The 22,522-nt window shown below is 38.1% G+C and overlaps 1 long non-coding RNA gene across 1 annotated transcript; it reads right to left on the bottom strand.

The window, feature by feature from the left end:
• Positions 1-1,196: 1,196 nt before the first annotated feature.
• On the bottom strand, positions 1,197-18,738 carry LOC116596827. Its single transcript, XR_004288328.1, has 4 exons — positions 18,666-18,738; positions 3,583-3,648; positions 3,340-3,468; positions 1,197-1,266 (listed from the first exon to the last, which is right to left on the bottom strand). It is a non-coding gene; the product is annotated as an uncharacterized LOC116596827 (long non-coding RNA).
• Positions 18,739-22,522: the final 3,784 nt, after the last annotated feature.

Below are 22,522 nucleotides of genomic sequence, written 5' to 3'. Positions count from 1 at the left end.
GTCTTTCTCACATAATTTCAGTGTGTCCAGTTCAACCCAGGTCAGAAACCAGAAATATAAAACATTCACCAATGTTTCTGGACTTCCAGAAATCAGCCAATGCTTGGGTGGCTGAGAATGTATTTACTTAAGCATGATCCTACTTTGAAACCATTCACCCTGCCTGCCTGTTAGAGACGGTGGAAAGTCGAGTGCCCACAGAGAATGACTCTGCAATGCAGTAATGCAAGTTCTTTTGTTTTCTATATATTTCCACGTCTCGTTTTGTTATCTGGAGAATTCCATTATATCATTAGATTGAACATTTATATCTTACCAATTATTAGTAAAAAAATTAATATTTAGTTTCGTAATTCAACAAGTATATTGGAGAGAAAGGCGTATACATGTGCTTTGAACAACAATGAAGAACTTTTTTGTGGTGTTATATGTTTGACTCTCAGAAATAATGAATACATAGTAAAAGATGTTGCAAATGTTGTGCTTTTAATTGGTACTTAGTGCTTACCTGTTTGTGAGATTTGGGCAATATTTATATAGACTAAACATTCAAAAATTCTTACAAAAAATATAGTGGTTTTTCCTCTTTCCACCAATGTATACAATGAATGACAATTAGCTCTGTTCTAAATACATAGCCAAACCCAGATTATAATATGAAGCCCAGAAAATGTGAAGCTCTCTATGGCAGAGTTTCTGAGAGTCTCTCCTGTTTCAGATATACCTTTTCCAGTCTCCCTCATGTTTGTGTAAGTTTCCTCTTTCAAATCAAGAAAAGTACTTTTTAGGAATTATGTACTGTATATAGATGAGTATATTCACATTCACACAAGCTACTTGCTATAATTTTCCTCAAATGTTCAAGTAACAGAAACCCACCTACTCTGGTTTGAGTATAAAATGGAATTTATTGGAAGTGTACTTGGACATTTTCAGAAATTGAGCAAAGGTAGTATTGAAAATACATTGAGGCATTTTACCGAGTTTGAGCAAGAGTGGAATAGCCAGGAGGAAAGCCGGGGAGTGTGGGGACATGGGTGCCGGGTGCTGATACAGCAATGGAACTTGAAGGGTCGAGGGACACTAGCAGCAGTGACATCAGCAAGGAGACATGAGCAGTGGCGTTTAAATGACATCACCATCATTGTGGCTCAGACACTGTTTTCTCTGACTCTTAGTTCAAAATCTTGAACAAAAGTTGATGCTGGCTCAACAGATATGGACTTGGTACTCACTTCATAATTTATTACACGTATGAACTTTGCTCTTGTGTCACGAAGTAGATGTTTGATATTAAAGAAAGGAACAAGAACACAGCAAGATATGATATCAGCAAAAGTGGCAATGTCTCAGCGGAGACCCACATACTAAGAATTACAAAATGTTTATTATTTAAATTAATATCTCTCAATTTTGGTTCTGCACCCATGAGAAGGAAAACAAATCAGTTTATGGGGTCCCTTATTGTTAGCTGGGGGATTGGAAGTAATAATGAGAGGTGAGAATTATTAAGTTAATTCATTAGTTCAATAACATTGTGAAATCACTGGACTAAGAACATTACTTTCATTTTCTATCAGATTTCTGTATCATATATGTACTTTACAGAGATAACATTATTTAGAGGTGGAAACACATTGAGTATGTAGTGAAAGGTTACATCTCTGTTGAAAAATTACAAGGATTTGAAATTCCTTTTTTTCTTCCTATATTTCCTCTTTTAAAAATAACTCTTTATAACTTGTAAGGAAATAAAACATTTTTAGGTAAGCTTTTGAGTTAAAGGAAACTCAACTATTATATAGAATATGCTATATACAACAATCATTTAGTAAATATCCACTCATTCTCAAACATTTTTCTTGTAGTAACAAACTCTACAGCCCATGTAATATTTGGTAGAGAAATTGTGGAGAATATCTACTAATACAGCTTTTTGTTATTGCTGTTTGTTTAGTTTTTTTACAAGTTAAAATGACTTACTGCTTTGTAAAGAACTCATATTTTCTTTTTAATATGCAAACATTGAAAATAATTGTCTTCTTTTTCTTTTTCTTTTTATATTTTTGACATCACAAGGCACTTTATTTTTTTATTTAATTTAATTTTTTCAGTGTTCCAAGATTCATTGTTTATGCACCACACCAGTGCTCCATGCAAGACGTGCCCTCCTTAATGCCCACCACCAGGCCCTCCTAACCTCCAACCCCTCAGTTTGTTTCTGAGAGTCCACAGTCTCTCGAGGCTCATGGCTTGTCTTCCCCTCCAATTCCCCCCAACGCACTTCTCCTCTGTTTCCTATCAAAATCTTAGAGGAGAACATGGGAGAAGTGCTTCGACATCGGCCACAGCTACTTCTTTCAAGACATGTCTCCCAAAGGCAAAGGAAACAAAATCAAACATAATTGTCTTCCTACTTAAAAATTATTGGGGCACCTGGGTGGCTCAGTGGGTTAATGCCTCTGCCTTCGGCTCAGGTCATGATCCCGGGGTCCTGGGATCGAGCCCCGCATCGGACTCTCTGCTCAGCAAGGAGCCTGCTTCCCTCTCTCTCTGCCTGCCTCTCTGCCTACTTGTGATTTGTCTGTCAAATAAATAAATAAAATCTTAAAAAAATTTTTTTGTCATGTGAAGATGAATTAAAGAATGGTTTCAAGTCTGTTTTAAGTATTAGTATCTCTAGTCTTCTCCTTTACAAAACATTAGGTTTTCCTTTATTGGACAGCTTAATTCTGAAATAAACCAATGTAGAAGAAAATCAGCCATGTCTGCATTAGTTTACAAATATAAAAACAAATTTCATAGATTCTCAAGTATCTCAGAAATTTTAGTATGTACTACATTTTCATTTAAATAGTAATGTTAATGACTTAAAATTAATCGAGAAATGTTTTGTGATAATAACACTAGCAAAATAATATATATTAACAAAGGAATCTGATTAAATTTGGTATTTTTAATTTTTTTTTAAAGATTTTATTTATTTATTTATTTGACAGACAGAGATCACAAGGCAGAGGCTTTAACCCGCTGAGCCACCCAGGTGCCCAAAATATGGTTTTTGCATTTAGATAAGCTTTCCATTTGATCAGTTTTACCAGAATGTTGATACCTTTCAGGAAGAATGAAATTTAAAATACAAGGTTGTGTGAATCTTTTACTCAATTTTTAAACAGTTGATCTAAATTAAATCTACCCAGATTAAACCACCATCAACAAACGGGTGGGTTTTAAGGGGAAGAAGAAGTTCAGTTCATCAAGTTCATTTGCTCTCACTCTAGAGCCCAGTTTGTGCTGGTCAGTGAATGCACATGCATAGATCACTTGGCTGTTATTTACCTTGATAGGATCGAAGGACCACTGGAGTAGCAGTTAGAGCGATGCATTTCTAGGCCCGTCACGAACCAGCTGGGTAACTCCAAGTAAAGAGCAAAACCTTCCTTTTCATGTCAAAGTTCTTTGAAAGCACTAAAAATATAATAGCACAATTAATAGGTCATTGAGAGGGCAGTCCAAATTTTTCCATAAATCCAAGTATTTTCCAGAGTTAATTGACAAGTAGATACTGCGCTACAGACTTACAGGACATGACCTTGCCTCAGGTAGTTCCTCATCTTCCAGAGACAACACTGATAGACAAGCAGCAGTCTAGGATAGATAATGTGTCAGGTCATTTGCAGTTTCTATTTTCTTTGACAGTTCAAGACCAACCTGGGTGCTTCTCTGCGGACACATTAGGACTTCAGAATCAGGAACATTAGCAAAGGGCCCAGTGCACACAGAGTTAATTGAAAGAAAATGAGCTAATAAACTCTAGGGAGGCAACCATACTGCAGTATAAAACGTTTTCTTGGCTTCCAAAGTAAGAATTGATTTACTATTGCAATAAATGAAGTAATATAAAAACAGACAGCCAGTATCAATCAAAACCTGCTAGCACACTGATGAACATGACTTGTTTTTTTAAAAAGCCATTTATGGGGGTGCCTAGGTGGCTGAGTCTTTAAAGCAGCTGGCTCTTGGTTTGGTTCCTGCTGTGATCTCAGGGTTGTGCAATGGGCCCCTATATGGGGCTCTGCACTCAGCAGGGAATCCGCTGGAGATTCTCTTTTTCTTCCTCCACCCCTCCCCCACTTGCATGCGCGCGCTCTCTCTCTCTCAAGTAAATAAATAATTAAAAAATAAAAAATAAAAAAGATTTTAAACATCAAAAGCCATTTATGTGGGCAATTAAGTACCACCACTACAAAATAAATGCATATGGAGATATTTAAATTTAACGAGTAAATTTTAGGAACAAATTGCAATCTTTATTAAGAATGATTATGATTTTTAGATAACTTGAAAACAGTCAGAAGTCCTGGTTGGGCTGTTACATGAAAAGTCTTAGTGGTCACTTGTGACTCTTGCTGTGGGTGACACCCAGTATCATACTGCCAGTTATCAATGACGCTTCCTGATCAGGCTCAAAACCAGTTAAGTCCCTGAGAGGTGAGCTGAGGAAGCTCTGAAGCCCTTGCACTTGGAAGAAAGGGGTAAGGCTGTGAGGAGCAGAGAAGGGAAAGGAAATAAAGTCTCTGATGATTCAACTGGAATTACTCGAATCCTTAGGGATTACCAACAAAAAGTCCTTCAGTCTTACTTAAATTAGATGCTTTTTGAATTCTGACATATGTGTATTAAATTAGAACAATGATGGAATCAGATAGTATTGATACTAAACTTGCCCACTGCCTTTCCTCACCCCCAGCTCTTCTAAAGAAAAATAAAATAATGCTCCAGAGTTGAAAAACAACTCTTTATTCGACTGTACCAGTATGGCAAATTGGCTAAGAAATTAGAAATACATATAAATACATTCTTCCTTTCTTTTACCTAAAGAAATAAGTTGAGTTTTATGATGTTAGATGTCAACAATATAATTGCTTTGCAACATTATAAATTCTTGGGGCGCCTGGGTGGCTCAATGGGTTGAGCTTCTACCTTCCATTCAGGTCATATTCCCAGGGTCCTGGGATCGAGCCCCACATGGGGCTCTCTGCTCAGCAGGGAGCCTGCTTCCCCCCTCTCTCTGCCGCCTCTCTACCTGCTTGTGATCTCTGTCTGTCAAATTAATAAATAAAATCTTAAAAAAATTTTTCAGTAAAGAAAATTTTAAGTATTATCTCATTAATGAATTAAGAGTTAGAAAATATAGCCTCAATTAATATGCATTTTGCCTAGGGCAACACAATCTTATTACTTGCTTATGCTCTGGAAGCAATGCCTAGGGAACTCAGTTTTAGGCCTATTATCTCTTTTAGATAACATTCTGTGTTGAGCAACAAGAATGCTTTCACTGCCTTTTTCCAGGAAATCTTTCCTCATTGAATTTAAGAGCAGAGGTTTGTTTTAATGTTTTAAAAGTTCATAACTTTATTTTCTAAAACAAGGAAGAACAGATGAGAATTACTTGTAATCAGAGAATCTTTGGGATGCGACTGACACGGTTACAAAAGTTGCTTTTGCTTTTCTAGCCAACTTAGCAATTGCTTGCATTCCGGTGTTTCTCTGTCTAAAAGGGAGGCTGCGTAAGCTAGGCGGTCAGCTCTTCCAGCAGCACTCACAAATATTTTCCTTTGCTGCAAACTAAACCCTTGACTCAGTGTCTCACCCAGCAGACATTATTCATTTTGAAACAACACAGCTGTAATTCATATTTTGTGTCTGATACCTTTCTCCATGAGTTAGATTGCAAAAATAAGCCAAAATATTGGGGAAAGTATGTTTAATAAATTTCACTGAAAGAGTCTGTCAATGCAATTAACTTTCAAATACCAAGTAGGGATATTTCCACTGTTAGTAGGAATTTTTTTTTTTAAGATACTGGTGACCCAATTAGTTTTTTATCTTTTTACATCTTTGATAAGATGTATAAACAAATAATTAAATCAATGGATTGATTTTTCATCTGTTTTCTTCACTACTCAGAGGCAAATGGTGAAGTGTCATGTCTGGAGATATGGAAGTTGATGAAATAGTTCATGAAGCTGATAACATCTTCAAAGAGGGGTCAACATGCAGAATGGCATTTTGTCTGTGAGAGGGTGCAATGAGTGAGTATACAACGTATCTGGTTGGAGACGAGGCAAAGTGGAGTCGAGGGGAAAAATTTGGCATCCAGAGAGTAGGTTGAAACAGTCCGTACCAAAGAGGTTCAGAAAATGGCATTGAGGTTTCAACCAAGCCAATAAAACACTGCAACAAGGATTTGTGTAGAAAATAACATGTAGAGATCAACATCTGCATCAACATGTTCTTTCCTAAATAAACATGACATTATCCACAAAGTTTGAAGTAGAGACAGAATTTCAGCCTGGAAATTTCAGATCTGGAAAATTAAGACATTGATACTATGCTGGAAAAATTTCCAGACTTTCTAGACATGATCTCTTACACAAAAAGGGGGAAAAAATACTACCAAGTTGAAGCCCAAGCTGAGGGTTTGTTCCCAACTCCATAAAGTCAAAAAATGATAGACTAACAGCAATGCTGACTTGATGCTATTCTAGATTTTGCAAATGTACTTTAATTTGGGACAGGACTGATTCCAGAGCAGACATGTGAGATAGTGGAAAGAACAGATGGAAGAAAAGGAAATTAAACAGAAAAACATAGCAGTAAAATGAAAAGTTCTGGAATAACTGTGAGACACTTCCTTTTCTGATAACAATGGAATAGGTTGTTCAAATCATTCATCTTGCTGAAAGCAATCTAAAACTTATATAAAAGATTTTTTAAAAATCTCATTAACAAATTAAGAAAATGACAAGGTGGTCAACAATTATCAAAGGCAAAATAAAAGGAATGTTAGAAATCAAGCCCACAAACAAGCACAGGTAGTACTTTAGGCATTTGTTGACCTAGAAAATTATTAATTTCCTTTGTTGAAGAAGACTGAACTTTAAGGCTGAAGGTGTACATAAGAGACTAACAGGAGACCCTCATGTTATCTCAGACTCTGGATGAATATAAACAAGAGAAAAACTAGTTCTTGGCCTGGAATTACAATCCAGGCATCTATCCCTCAGTGCTCCAAGGAATTTGAACCTGGCATGGTTGAAAGTGGACATGGAAAGTTCCTCCATGGACATGGAGGAACCCACAGTCATCTGTCAGAAAAGAACATAAATCTTGCCACAAAAGGAGAACTTCCAATAAACTGAAATTCTAAAAACATACCTAGTCATAAAAGAGACTTGGTCACAAAGGAAATGACTGTAAACTAGAAATAAACTGTAAACTAGAAATAAGAGAAAAATAAATACTTTAGGTGATGAGATTATTAGATGCAGACTAAGAAGTCATTATCCTATCAAGAAAATTGATAAGTGTAATTGATAAATACATTTTGATAAATATCAAATACAATTGATAAATATAACTGATAAATACAAAATACAAGACTGAACATAACTACAGTATTAAAACAGGAATCCGTTAGAGTGCCATACCATGACTGAAAAAGAATCATATTGAAATTATAGGGAAAACCTCCATAGGTATTTTTAAAAGCAAGTTAAACAGTTATAGAGGGAACTAATGATCTGTAATATAGGTTAGAAAAGCTATCTGAACATCATGGAATGATCAAAATATGGAAATTTTTATATGTGACTAAAAGAGAGGAAGCTTCAAAAGGGTTTAGCATATGTATAATTGGAAGATAGAGAGAGAGACAAAGGCAAAAAGAAAAAAAGAGAGAGAGAGAGATAAAAGTTGGAATTTTTCAAAACCTGAGGAACGATATTGCATTACCTAGAAATGTGCATCAATAATACTGTAACAAGCGACCTCCACGTATCAGTGGCCTATAGTAGAACAATTTACTTTTGTTGTGCACAATTCCTCAAACTGGTTGAGCATCAAGTTTAATATTGTTCTATATGACTCTCATTTGGAGACTAGCAGCTAATTTGAACATGCTTTCCTCATGGAGGTTGCCAATAGCTAAGAAAGACAAATGGAAACACGAGGTATTGGTAAAGCCTTGGTTAGGTACTGAGGCACCCTCATCCCTCATACATTTTCCTGATCAAAGGAAATGATATGGAAATGCTCACTCTCAGTGACATGCGGACATACATTCTACTATTGTAAACCAAGGTATATTCAAGCAGGGAAGGAAGAACTGTGGGTATATAATAAAATGTGTCACAGACACACATCCAGTGTTTCAGGAAGTTTAAATAACCTCAGAAAAATGAATGAATGAATGAATGAATGAATATATAAACAAATAGCAAAGAAAAGGGTAAATTTAAGTGTAACTAGAGAAGACATATTCTCTCCAAAATAGTAGAAATTAGACACTTGTCTTTTCAAAACTTATAGCAATAGCAACAATAATAATTTTTTTTTAAATAAAGGTGGACTAAAAGTGTTCAAGTTAAAAGACGAAGATTGGGGATGCCTGGGTGGCTCAGTGGGTTGGGCCTCTGCCTTCAGCTCAGCTCATGGTCCCCAGGTCGTGGGATCGAGCCCCACATCAAGCTCTCTGTTCTGTGGGGAGCCTGCTTCCCTCTCTCTCTGCCTGCTTGTGATCTCTGTCTGTCAAGTAAATAAATAAAATATATATTAAAAAAAAGACAAAGATCATCAGACTAGATGAAAAACAATCTAATTATAAACTAGTTAAAGGTACATCTATAACAAAGCATAAAGAAAAATTGAAATGTGGAAGATAAAAAAGTATTAAAAAAGCACTAGGTAAAAGCAATCTGTGTAACTTGACAACTCTCTTCTCAAGATAATTCGTCATAAATGGTGATGAACACATTAACTGGCCCTGTGAAGATATCTTTCATATGCTACCTTCTTTCTTAATTCTGTGCAGCAAATATTCCATGTATTCAATAATTATCTGTGATTTTCAAAAAATGCATTTACCATTAAATGCTCATTTCATGGTTATACAAAGTCTTCTTTTCCTTGAACCGTGAAGGCAAAATCATCTCATTTTGTAATTGGAAAAGTGTATCATCATTCTCAAGCATCTCTACTGTGTAATAGCTATTGCCACTAGAATATAACCATATATTGTGTATCTTTACAGATTCAAACACACTTGAGGGCTTCTCATGACCCATCATCAATTGACATACTTTATTATATTTCATTTGTCTTTCTAATTCTGACAAGTCTAGAATACAAGAAACTCTCATATGCCATATCATCGCTTCACCCACATAGACAAATCATTTTTACTAAAAATATTTCAGACACTAATCCTAGATTTTAGGTACATGTTAGCAAGTCTAAATATAATGAGAAACAGAGATGAGGAGATTCGATTGGATTGCAGGAGCTGGAATGTTTACACTCTTAGAAGTTGGAGGGACATTGTTTTTATTAGATTTTATTCATCCTTGTTCTTGATTGTTTAAAAACATAAAATTGAACATATAAAAAGTGATGAAGTTTGATAAGTGGCTGCGTGATAGTAATCAGAAAAGAAACGGACATGGAAACAAGATACATGAGTTCCAACCCTGATTCGGCCACTTATTGTAATGTGACCTTTGACAAGTCACTTTACTACTTGGAATCCTGGGCTTTTCACTGACCAAAAAGAAAAAGAAAAAAAAAAAACAAGACTGAGCTGATGAGCCACCCAGGTGCCCCACATCTCTGTATTTTAAATAAAAATAAGTGTTAATCGTATTGCCCCTCAGTTCCCTTTGCCTATTTATTCATTTATCATCTATCTATCTATCTATTTATTTTAACTGGAGATTTTATTTTTAAGTAATCCTACACCCAACAATGGGTTTGAATTCACAGCCCTGAGATCAAAAGTCACATGCTCTCCTGAGACAGCCAGGTGTCCCCCCTTCCCTTAATTTAAATGTCTTCTCCTATGCTTTGAATCTGTTTCCCATCTGAATGGCCTAATATCCATGTGCTTCAACTGTAAGCTCATAGTTCTATGCTCTGTCTGTATTCACTTTTACTGGGGATACCCATACACCAGACTTCCTTCAATGTTTTCCAGGTTTATCTAGAACTAATTACCATATACCTAATAGTCATTATATACTAAATTACCAATACCTACCAACCTCATCTCTCTTGTTAAGAGTCTTGACAATGGGGTTCCCAGGTGGCTCAGTTGTTAAGCGTCTGCCTTCAGCTCAGATAATGATCTCAGGGTCCTGGGATCAAGCCCTGCATTGGGCTCCCTGCTCAGCAGGAAGCCTGCTTCTCCCTCTCCCACTCCCCCTGCTTGTATTCCCTTTCTCACGATCTCTCTCTCTCCGTCAAATAAAAAAGTAAAATCTTAAAAAAACAGAGAGTCTTTTGACAAAAGGCATCAACCATTAATCAAAGATTTTTAGATGCATAGTAATCAAGAATTATATGTGTGCTTGAGAACAGAAAGTTCTGGGATAATGAAGAGATCTGAGCTCATTCTTTTTTACCCAACTTGCCTCTCTTCAATTTTGAAAAAAAAAAATCTTTTGAGGGATGAGAAATGAAAACAAATGATGCATAATTTTTGGTTGAAAAATTTCTCACTTGATACTATTTGTGCAGAAAAAAAAAATAAAACATATGATTTCCTTTTTTTCTAAAACTGATTTCATCTCCCTTATCACCTCATCCACTAAGTAGTTGCAGGGTGAGGGGTAGAGGAATTTAAATGCAGATAAATTTAGCTACACACTTAGAATACATGATAATTTGATAAATTGAACTGAATTCAATTGTTTAGCATAGTAACTGAGAACTTCTGGATTCTGAGATATGAGAGAGAGACATTTACAGCCTTTCGGTGACAGGAGAAAAGAACCCTCTGGCTTTATGCAAGCAAATGGGTATATAGTGGGGCTCTTTCTGGAAATAAGAACGACCTAAATTGTCCAAGGTCATTCTGTTGGTGATTGTTGATTAGGTTATAGCCTATTCACTCTTGCTTGTTAAGACCTGGGGTTTCCTTCTTCCCTGGCTTGCCTTCTCTTGGACGCTTGCTAGTGCTGTACGCGTTCTGAGCCTGCCTCATTCTCCAGTGCTCCCTGGTTTCCGAATCTCTCACTTTGCCACAGCATGCCAGAGCTTCTGACAGATATGCTGGTTCTAAATTTGGCATCCATAATTTTTATACAGTGAGTACTAGATTCTTTCCTGGATTGACTACCCCATGCCTCCCCCACAGATATCCTGGCAACGACTCTTTGTTGGCATGAAATCACCTTGTAGATGAATTGTTTCTCCAAAAACCTCATTTCTTTGGCATACTTCTCAATTTACCTAACACACTCATCACATTCCAGGCCAATTTCGGAGAGGGGAGGCTTGAATCTGCGTCTCCCACTCCCCAGCTTCTCTCCACCCTCATTTGTGTTGCCACAGCTCCTTGATGGGAAGCGTTTGGTTATCCTCATGGTTTTCTCTGATTCCGGAGTTGACATCTCCTCTACCCACCTCCCTGAAACTGAAATACGAGCTGAGGTAAGGTGAGAGAAAAACTTTTAATAAAGGAATCTAAGCTTGGGATCATTTTTAAAATACAGTTCTTGTTACACAAAGAAAAAAATAAAAGGCATCTTGGTGAGGTCTAGCCAATATCCTGCTTGCCCCTCTTTTCTGGCATTGCTCTTTCCTATTCTCCTATGGCCACTCCTCAGACTTGTAGGGGGTAGTCTTCTCCTAGTCCATTAATGTTGGTGTTCCTTGTTTTTGTCATTAGCCGCCTTTATATTTTCAATCTTTAATCTTCCCCTAGATGATCTCAACCACTTCCACGGCTTCAAATAGCACATGTTGAATTCTGGTTCCCTGAGAAGAAAGGTGTGCTTTAATTTCCTATTTTGTTAATAAAGGTACTAGCTGTTGATGGGCTGTCAGTGAATAATTGTAAGTGAAGTGACTGCATGTTCCACCATAACTAAAAAAAATCCTCGAATGGAATCTAAATGCAAACAAAGTGAAACCTACACATATATTCAGTGGTTAAAGGTAAATTTTTTTTTGACAACATAGAAAATTTCCATATGATAACAGGAGTTTTAGATGAAAAATTGAACTTCTCTTTATGGAAATTCGAACTTGACTCATTGTTCTTCAATTTGTAAAACTCTGTGATCCATAGTCATACAAAGATAGATCACACATTGTTCCAAGTCATTTGGGAAAAATGAATCCAGTCCTTCTACATTTTATCATCTTACCTGAAGAAAGAATAGCAAGCAACCCAATGCTAAAAGTTCTTATTTTTTTCATTTTCAGAGCTTCTTAAAGCTCAGAAATATTTGGATATTGAATTTAAAAGAGCAAAATAAAATAACCACCCCCAGCAATGATATAGCACTAAAAATAAGCAAATTATAGAAGATATTTTCAAAATAATTGTTAACTGGGTGTCAGAAACTCTTTTACATGAAGTGGGTATGTTGGGAATCTACTTCTTAGACTTTGCTTTGATAAGACTGTGCTTTGATAAGAAAATGAATTGATTAGCTATTGATTTAAGAAACCTAAAGTTATAATACCTTAATTTCAAAGAAATGTCTTTAAACGTAGGTAGATATCATGTTCTCCTTTTGCTTGGTAACCAAATAGAACATTATTACCAATTAGTTAAAAGATTGAAAGTTAATGGAATCTTACCCCTATTCATTAATCTTAATGTTTTTAAATAATTTAGGTTGTTAATTTTCTTAACCATGAAATAAAAGTTAAAAATTTTCAATGACATTTTCTCAGTACAGAAAAAAGTCTGTATATAGGCTAATAGTTATGATTTAAATATTGATATATTAGTTCCTATTTTAGCTTTAACCCTTATCAATGCACAATGTGATTATGGTTATATTATGTATATACAAAGAGCAAACAGCCAAGAAAAATGATTCAAATAAAATGTTTAAAATATTTGTGTATCTTCGTTTATGATTTCAACATTTTTTTTCAAAGAAAACATCTGATAATAAAAGAAGGTGTTTATTAAAGATATAGAAGCTCTCCTTATAATAAAAGTAATACTTCCCACACTTTTAAGTGTTGGATTTGAAGCATGGTCCCATATTGCACCGATGACTTCCACTCAACAGTTCCTTGGTATAATTTCAGAAACTATGAATAGTGAATTACCACACATCCAATCATAAGAAAAACACAGATCCTGTAAAGGAGACCATTTCCTTAGAGGTTTACTTTTTACTGATTGATTTTTCTTTGTCAGCAAAATAGCATTAAATTAGAGTTCATATTCAGAGACTCAATAAACAAATTTTACACCATTTTAAATGAAATCTATGTGGATTGCAATTCTTATATGAATCTTTTGTTGGTGTTTATTAAATATCCTATAATAATTGATTTAATGCATCAGAACATTTAGCTGATAGGAAAACCCCCACAATATATTTCCAAAATTTTTTATTATGTTTTTTTCAGACAAAGTCAACTTCATAAGGCTGTGACTCCTTTTGAAGAAAGTATATAGGTTCTAACTGGGGCTCTGCCAGTTTCTCTTACATACTGCCATAGTAAGACTACATATATTTTAAATTTTTATTATGAAAATGGAGCAAAGAAATCTTGTAAAATTGAATTGTGGTTTACTTGAAGTTAACTTGCAGATTCCTAATGTTGCAAAGATTGTTTAAGAAGAGTTCTTTGTGTGTTGGTGTTTGTGTGGGAGTGGAAGAGAATAAAAAAATGATTAAAGATGGACATCTCTAGCTTTCTCCATTTTAAGAAACAGTATTGTCTATGTGTTTTTAGCTGCATATAACAAAAATTTTTCTTTTTTCACTTGAATTGAGCATTTGTTTGTTTATCTTTTCTCAAGCAGCTTCTACAAACACAGAACTGCAGTGACCTAACTTATTACAGAACCAGTCTTTGTTTATTTTCCCCCTATTTGACCACCCACAAGTTGAGTCAGAGATATACTTTACATTTGCCTATAACCAAAACCACATGGAGGAAATACACTTCCAGGGGCCTCTTTAAAATCATGAAATTAAGCCCTTCTTGGATTCTATCTCCAGCAAACAGCAGATGATCTTCTGCTTGTGAATACATCTAAGTTATTAAGCACAATCCACAGAATGTTGTAGCTGATCTAGAAAATGGCAGCCCCAGAAGACCCCAGAAGTCACAGATCTTAGAGCTGAAGATAGTCACCAGAGATAAATTAAAATCAAGCACTACTTGCTGGTGAGGAACTAAGACTCAGAAAGATTGAGCCAATGGTTAACATAAGAACTGAAATGAGACTTGGTGAGTGAGTGTTTCAGTTACAGCTCATTCCAATAAACCACCACATGCCTACTGAACATATCACTAAATATTTAACCCAGGAAGGGAAACATTTGTCGAATTATACTTCTTCCCACTCCGTGTCCTTAGTTGAATGTGTCAAGTAATAGTTTATAATGATCTTTTTGTCTCTGGTTACCATTTTTAGTATAAAGGCTATTCTGTTCCATACATGTATAGCTACCCTCTGTTCTTTTGGTTTATATTTGCACAGAATATCTTTTTTAATCTCTTCACGTTGAGCTCATGTGTGTCCTTTGAGTCTTTCAGAGACAGCATATATTTGATTTTTGTTTTAGTTTTTTTTTTTTTTAAGATTTTATTTATTTATTTGACAGAGAGAAATCACAAGTAGACAGAGAGGCAGGTAGAGAGAAAGGAAGGGAAGCAGGCTCCCTGCTGAGCAGAGAGCCCGATGCGGGACTCGATCCCAGGACCCTGAGATCATGACCTGAGCCGAAGGCAGCGGCTTAACCCACTGAGCCACCCAGGCGCCCAAGTTTTTTTTTTTTTTTTTAAGATTTTATTTATTTATTTGACAGAAAGAGATCCCAAGTAGACAGAGAGGCAGGCAGAGAGGGGGAAACAGGCTCCCCATGGAGCAGAGAGTCCGATGTGGGACTCGATCCCAAGACCCTGAGATCATTACCTGAGCCAAAGGCAGAGGCTTTAACTCACTGAGTCACACATGCGCCCCCGATTTTTTTTTTTTAATTCATTGGTCCACTCTACCTTTTAATATGTTTTTGAGGATTTAATCCATTTACATTTAGAGTAGTTATTGACAGGTAAGGACTTAATACTGCCATCTTGTTCATTGGTTTTTGGCTGTTTTGTTTCTCCCTTGTTCCTTTCTTCCTCTCTCGCTTCCTTTCCTTGTGGGTTGAGCATTTTCTGTACTGGCATTTTTTATAGAAACCTTTTAAAGGTATTCTACCCTTTTATTCCTCTCTTTTTATGTTTTTGATGTCACAATTTACATCTTTTTATGTTTTGTATTCATTAACAAATTATCATGAACTGTGGCTCTTTTAAATAGCCATAGTTTTCTTTTAACCTTTATACTAGAGGTAAGTGGCTAACATCATCATATTATAGTGTTATTCCAAGTATGACTATATACTTACTTACAGCAGTGTGCTGGATATTTACACATGCGTCATGTTACTAATTAAGATACTTTTGTTTTAGCTTGAAGAACCCCTTTCAGCATTTCTTGTAAGATAGATCTACTGGCGATGATATTCCTCAGCTTTTGTTTCTTAGGAAAAGTCTTTATCTTGTCTTCACTCCTGAAGGACAATTTTTTGGGTAAAATATTCTTGGTTGGCAGCATCTTTCTTTCAGCACTTTGACTATATAATCCCATTCTTTTCTAGTCTTCAAGGTCTCCCCTGAGAAATTCACTAATAGCCATAGGGGTCCCCTTGTATAAAAAAGTATTTTTTAAAATTCTCTTTGTCTTTGATTTTAGACAGTTTTATTATGTGTCTCAGGGAAGATTGTTTTAGATTGAAATTTGGGAGGGACCTATTAGCTTCATAAATTTGAATGTCCAAATCTCCCCAGATTTGGGAAGTTCTCACCCACTATTTTAAAAAATAATTTCTCTACCCTTTTCTCCTTCTCTTCCTTTAGGGATTCCAATAATGCATGCCTGGGTCTTTTCATGGTGTCTGTAAGTCCCATAAGATTTTTTTACACTTTTTTGTTCTTTTTCTTCTTTGTTTCTCTCCTCTGATTGGGTAATTTCAGTTGACTTATTTTTTAGTTCATTGAGTCTCTTTTCCTTCACCAAGTGTTATTGATGTTTTCTATTGAATTCTTTAGTTCAATCATTGTATTCTTCAGCTCCAAAATTTGTTTGGTTCTTTCTATTGGTTGAACTTCTCATTTTTTCCTGGTATTGTTTTGTTGGTACTATTAAATTGTTTATCTGTATTCTCTTATTGGTATCTGAGCACCTATAGAACAATTATTTTGAATTCTTTGCTGGACAGTTCCTGGATTTACATTTCTTTGGGACCAGTTATGAGAGGTTTACTATATTCTTTTGGTAGAATAATATTTCTCTGATTGTTTGTGATCCCTGTAGCCTTGTGTAGCTGTCTGCATATTTGAAGTAGTCATTTATAGATTTCATGGAATGATTTTAATAAGTGAACACGTTCAGTGGGTGGTCGCATCCTGAAGTGTGCTGTGACCCTGGGTCTAGTGATGCTGAGCACCAAGAGCAAAGAAGTGTGGTGGTACTAGTTCCGAGGGAGTGTGATGTCTCTTTAGCTCAAGCCACTGTGGTCCTTGTGAGTGCTACGGGGAGTCTGCAGTGTCCATATAGGCTATTGGTGCTTTAGTGGCACCTCCAGATCCAGTGGCTAGGGACCAGGGCAGGCAGTGACAGTGGCTGTAGCCAGTGGGTGTGCATATCATTGGCTGCAGAGGCCAGCTGCAGATGCTTGTGTAGTGGGAGCCAATTGTAGACAGGAATATAATGGTGTGGCCAGGGTAGGCAGCAAGGGCTGGGGCCAACTGATGTCTTACTAGAAGATACGGGGCTCTTGCTTCTGGTGTGTAGGGCTTTGTTGGATTTCTTCAGAGCTGAGGGCATGCAGGGTACAGCTCAAGGTGCTAACCCCAGCATGCACAGGTGTGTGTGTCCGTTGTAGGAGTGTAAGCAGGCAGCTTGCACTCACAATCATAGAGGCCTTCGGGGGCAGTTCCCGGCTCCAGTGGGGGTGGGCAGAGGGAAGAAGCAGGGTGGGGACAACTGTCATCAGTGAATGTAAGTATCTACGGGGCAAAAACTGGTAAAATCTGCAGAAGGCCTGTAGCGGCTCTTCTGACTATCCCTTTCTTTGGTGGAGATGCTGGGGTTGTTGCAGAGCAAGTTACCAGGGAACGGTGATCACAACTGATACTGGCTGCTATCGGTAACCCCTGCTTTCCTTCCTCATTCCTAGCTGTCTCTATAGGTCTCAGCTTTGCTGGTCTGGGTAGGGTGAAACTGAGCAGGACCTCTGTGCAGGCCCCCAAAGACTGACACACTGATTGCTCACCCCACTCTTTTCTTCCTGGTAAAGGGAACTCTGTCTAGCTGGGAGTTCCGTCATGGCACTGACCAAGCCAGCTAGTCTAAAGGGATGATGCAGGCAAAATGAATCTGCCTTTCTTCTCTTTTTGTATGATCATTCTCGGGTTCTTTGTTTCAATGTGTTGCTTCTTAAAGGGACTCCAGAGCTCTCGCAGAGATGCTTTTGTTGGTAGGCACTTGTCTGGTTATTGGTCTTTGTGAGGAGCCAGAGGCTAGGGTCTTCTGTGCCACCATTTTGGTGAGATCACCTCACACCCATACTGTTTGGATAGTGCTAAATCCCGTCTTAACAAAGTAAGTTTAAATCAGAGTCAAAAGATATTTATCTTGAAAGGCAAGATGTTCCCTTGTTACCTGAGGCTCTTGCAGAAGAGACGTCTCTCCTTTCCCCAAGTCCAGTGTCTCATCCCTTTACGTCTCTCTTCATCCAGCCTAATGTCCAGGAAGCACCGTTTTCTGCTGATAAACGGAAACTCCTGGGCCTGTTACCTCTTTGTCTTACCGGTCTGTTGGGCAAATCCAGTGTTGTTGTGTTCAAATAATTTTGTCTGCTGCTGCTGCTCCCAAATAGCTAAAAACTGCATAAAAGTTCACAGAACAGAGCAGCCTGAATCCATGACGAGTTCATATCCCAGCATTATAGGGCTGCCAGCACTGCCAGACAGCCCAGCTCCGTCTCCTACTTCCCACGCTCAGCAGTGCCCCTTCCACCCTTTCTGTTGTCCCCAAAGCTCCCACCCTCGGCAGACTGGCTTAGGTCCAGTTTAGAGAGAGAATAATAGTGATAAACGCACGTCTAATGCTTACTCTATGCCAGGGACTAGTCTTTAAAACTTTGCATATATTGACTAATTTAACAATTATAACAACTGGGGAAACAGGTATTTTCATCACCGTTTTATAGATGAGAAAACCGAGGCAAAGGGACTTTAATTCATTTGCCCTTAGTCTCACAACTAGCACATGGCGGAGTCGGGTTCTCGTTGGGATGACCCGCCTTCCACCTGGAGCCTCTGTCTGTGACCAGCATCCACGTGGCCTCTCTCAGACCGGACTAACAACCACCTGCATCTCCAGGGAAGAAGCCAACCGTCTTCCTGTCTGGGGCGAGTCTCCCCATCACACACGTTGGGTCTCTGGCTCTTCCTCCGCACTGCCGCACCGGATTTGCTAGCCTTGGTGTGTGTGTGGGTTCACCGCCTTCTCCGTCCCTTCTCTCCACCTGCCCACCCGCACACGCCTTTTTCGGAAGAGGTGAGTGTCTTACCTCCATTCCCTCCGCTCTCACTTGCCCCTCTTCAGCGCGACCCTGCGCCCGGCCAGCCTTCCCCAGGTTTACGGAGGGCGTCTGTGGCACGGACTCCGGGGCATGTGCTTCATGGCTCGTTCCACGTGAGCTCTCACCAGCACCCGCTCGCCGACACGTCCTCCTCTCAGAAACGCCCCTCCCTTGGTTTAATGTGAAACTGTGTGTTTCCCGCTTTCCTCCTTCCCCTATTTACTGTGTAAGTTCATTCCTCTGTGCCTAGCCTTCATTGTTAGCGTGAACAACATTTATTTCTAGGCTCCAGGTTTTGTTGTTTAATGTTCCCCTCCCGGCCCGTGTATCTCACGCTTACTTATGGCTTTAATTATTACCTTAATCAGATGATTCATAAATGTCTGTTTCTACCTCAGATCTCTTGAATTGCAGACCCACTACATGGACCAGAAGCTCGGTGAAGGTGTTGACTCTTGCTTTGTCTCTGCTCTATTGTGGGTATATAGAATAGCACCCAGCACGTATTAGTTAAATAAATATTTGTTTCACCAAAAAAAAAAAAAAAAGAAGAAGAAGAAGCTTCATAAACTTGGTCCTCTTTTAGGATTTCCTCATGGTGTAAAGCACCACCGTTCCTCCGGTTGAATAGCCTAGCAAAAGTTGTTGGCGTTACCATTTCCTTCATCTTCCTGTGACAATTGTGTGAGTTTGCTAAGGCTGCCATAACGAAGTTCGGACCTGGTAGCTTCAACAACATATTTTCACACAGTTCTGGAGGCTAAAAGTCCAACAAGATCGAGATGTCTGTAGGTTTATTTTGTCCTGAGACGGCGCTTCCGGCTACTTGACAAATGAACACACATTTGTCTGCGTGCTCAAATTTCCTTTTCTTCTAAGGACACCAGAGTACACTGGGGCCCACAGTAGTAGCTTCATGTTAACTTAATCAATCCCTTTAAAGGGTCTATCTCTGAATGTTATCGTGTTCTGAGGTGCTGGGGGTAAGGGCTCCAACACAGGAATTTTGGTAGGGACACAATTCAGCCCATAACAATATATCACCAAATTCATTCGATTTGTTTTCCCTAAATAAACACTCCTTGAATACACACACATCTCTATCCCTTCATAATCCAAGCTACCACTGTCTCTTACTTAATATGATCACCACCATCTGAGATGGCTCCCAAGGACCTCTGCCTCCGGGTATGTACGTGCGTGTATCTTCTCCAGCCCTTGAACTGGGCTGAATCTACTGACCAATGATTAGAATATGACAGAAGTGGGATGGAATGTCTCCGCTGACATCAGGTTACAAAATAACTTGGGCTTCCATCTTGTTCCTGTTCTCTGACTCTCTCGCTTGCCTGTGCTGATGAGAGCCAGATTCTGTATCGTGACTTGGCCTGCAGTGGTAGGGAGCTAGGGAAGACAGCTGGTCAAGAGCCAGCTGAGACCCTTATTGAAGATCCTATGAGGAACTGAATTCCACCATCAACTACGTGAGTGGGCTTGGAAGTGGATCCCCCTTCAGTGGAGCCTTGAGATGGCTGTAGCTCTGGCACCTTGTTTGTCACATATGAGATCTGGGGCACGAAACCCAAGTGTTTGTGCCTTGGGGCATGGAATCTGTGATATCATAGGAGTTTATTATTTTAAGTCATGTTTGAGCAGCTTTGGGCACACAGCTGTAAATAATGATATATCCTCTAACCACAGTAGCCTGTCTACCCACATCTGGTATGGCTTCCTTCAGATCACTTCTTCCCATGTGATAGGGTGATCAGTTCGTTTATACTCCTCGAGCGCTTCCCGTTTATGTCAGCTAACTTGTTAACATGGTCAACGAAGCGATGCGCAGTCCGGCTCCTCTCCAGGTCCCCCTTCTTGTTTCACACTCTGCTCTGCTCTCTGGCCAACCATAAGGGGACTCTTTCAGTCTCTCTATATTCACCGTGTTGGGTCCCACTACAGGCCATTTCTATATGCAATTTCCTCTGCCTCACACGTTTATCCATCTTTTGGTCACATAGTTAACTCCTACTTGCCCTTCATATTTCAGTGCAAAACCTACTTTCCACAGGGAGGCTAACTCTCTCCAGATTAAATCTCTTTTTAAGTAGCATTTTCCAGAAAACATTTTTACATGTAATGACATGGTTAGTGCTTTGTCCTTCCAAGAGTTCAAGCTGCTTGAAAGCAAGAGCCATGTCTACTTTTTTTAAACAATGAGTCTATCGTGCCTAGGCCAGTGTCTAGGACATAGTAGGTACAGAGTAAAACATGTTAAACAGACAAATAAATAAAATGTCAAATACCACTTTTTATCCCTTTTGCTTTTGTGTGGGTTCTTCAGCCAACAGTTTTGCTTCTTGGAACTCTGCAAGTTCAAAGTTATATAGTGCTACTACCCCCTACAACTAGACTATTCTGCCAAGTGTTTAGGAGACTAAGTTATCTTTTTATAAGGCCTGTTAAGGGAAAGGCTGCTTGTTTTATGATACTATGTAACCCTCTGGATTCATGGCAAAATCATAATGGATTGAAAGGATATGGTTTGGCATCTGATACGGAATTTGTTTGGCTCAAAACATTTATCCAAAAAATTAATGTTGTTACGACTTCTTTACTTGAACATAGCACCTCTTATTTTTAGCAAATCTGGGTTGCACAGCTGGGTGACAGATGTATATGCGTCACAGCCTTATAGGGGAAGAACAGCATGTTGGCTGTGTGATCAGATTGTTCTGAGTGGAAAATTTTCACATGTCAGCGTCATGTGTTCCATCTGGATATTACAGCAAACCAGCACCGCCTCTGTGTCACATTTCGTGTGTGCCACTCATGCGATGTCTTTTAACTAGCAGGGCATTAATTTGGTAATCTAATGACACAGTATCTAGTATTTTCATACAATAGCTATTCACACACTGAGGGGCTGGTGCGAGGGTACGGTGCAGATTGAGATAAACCGGATAGTACATAACTATCTTAAAGGGAGGCAGAAACTATTTTTAACTCACTAATTATTGGGTGAATGTTGTTAGTGGGGTAAATGTTCTCTTAGAGAAATCAGAAAGTCTAGATCTTATGTGAAATATCCTAATTTTAAAATAATCTTTTAAAACATTACAAAATCGTTCAAATAAATCTGTTGGTTTTATATGAGATAATATTCCTTTTAGCTTTTTGATATAGCGACAATATTGTATTGGAAAATCCATGCATTTTTTACAGAAACAGAACAGAATTTGAATTCTGGTGTAGACAGTTCCTTTTTCGGTTGGGCAGTTCCTTTAGCCCTTTTGAAATTCAGTGTCCTAATTATTTAAATGTTTTTAATGTGTGCAATATAAACACAGAATCAATGAGTAGCAGCTTCATTACCAAGCTCACTGTAACTATACTAAACCTTCTCCCATTTCCTGCCTCCAATGTTTAATTATTTGCATGCAAGCTTCCTCCAATAACCCTAAAACAAAGTGACTACACAACCATAATTATTCGTTTTGTCCTATGCATCCAGGCAAACATATTTCACATTTTGATAATGGCAGAATAAGTTTTAAGTTGAAAATTAACACAGATTTTCCACACAATGCATCTAGAAGATGATATCCTGGAAGAGATCATCTGCAAGTATTTCAGTTATTTTTATAGGGGGATGGTGACCAAATGTGCTTTATCTTCATTAAGGAATAATCAACAGGAATGGATAAGCTGTGGTTCTAACAAATAAGATGTATGAGGAAGATCATCTTATGAATCATTAAACTATTGGTGTAATTATTGGTAGTATTGGAATTGATGATTCCAAGCAATTCAAAACCAAAACCCAGACTTCTGTAGGAAGTCAGGTTGGC

Source organism: Mustela erminea, chromosome 8 (assembly GCF_009829155.1).
Source record: "Mustela erminea isolate mMusErm1 chromosome 8, mMusErm1.Pri, whole genome shotgun sequence".
Taxonomy (NCBI): domain Eukaryota; kingdom Metazoa; phylum Chordata; class Mammalia; order Carnivora; family Mustelidae; genus Mustela; species Mustela erminea.
Note: the sequence above shows the minus strand (reverse complement) of the source record. Positions and strands in the feature narration are given on the sequence as shown.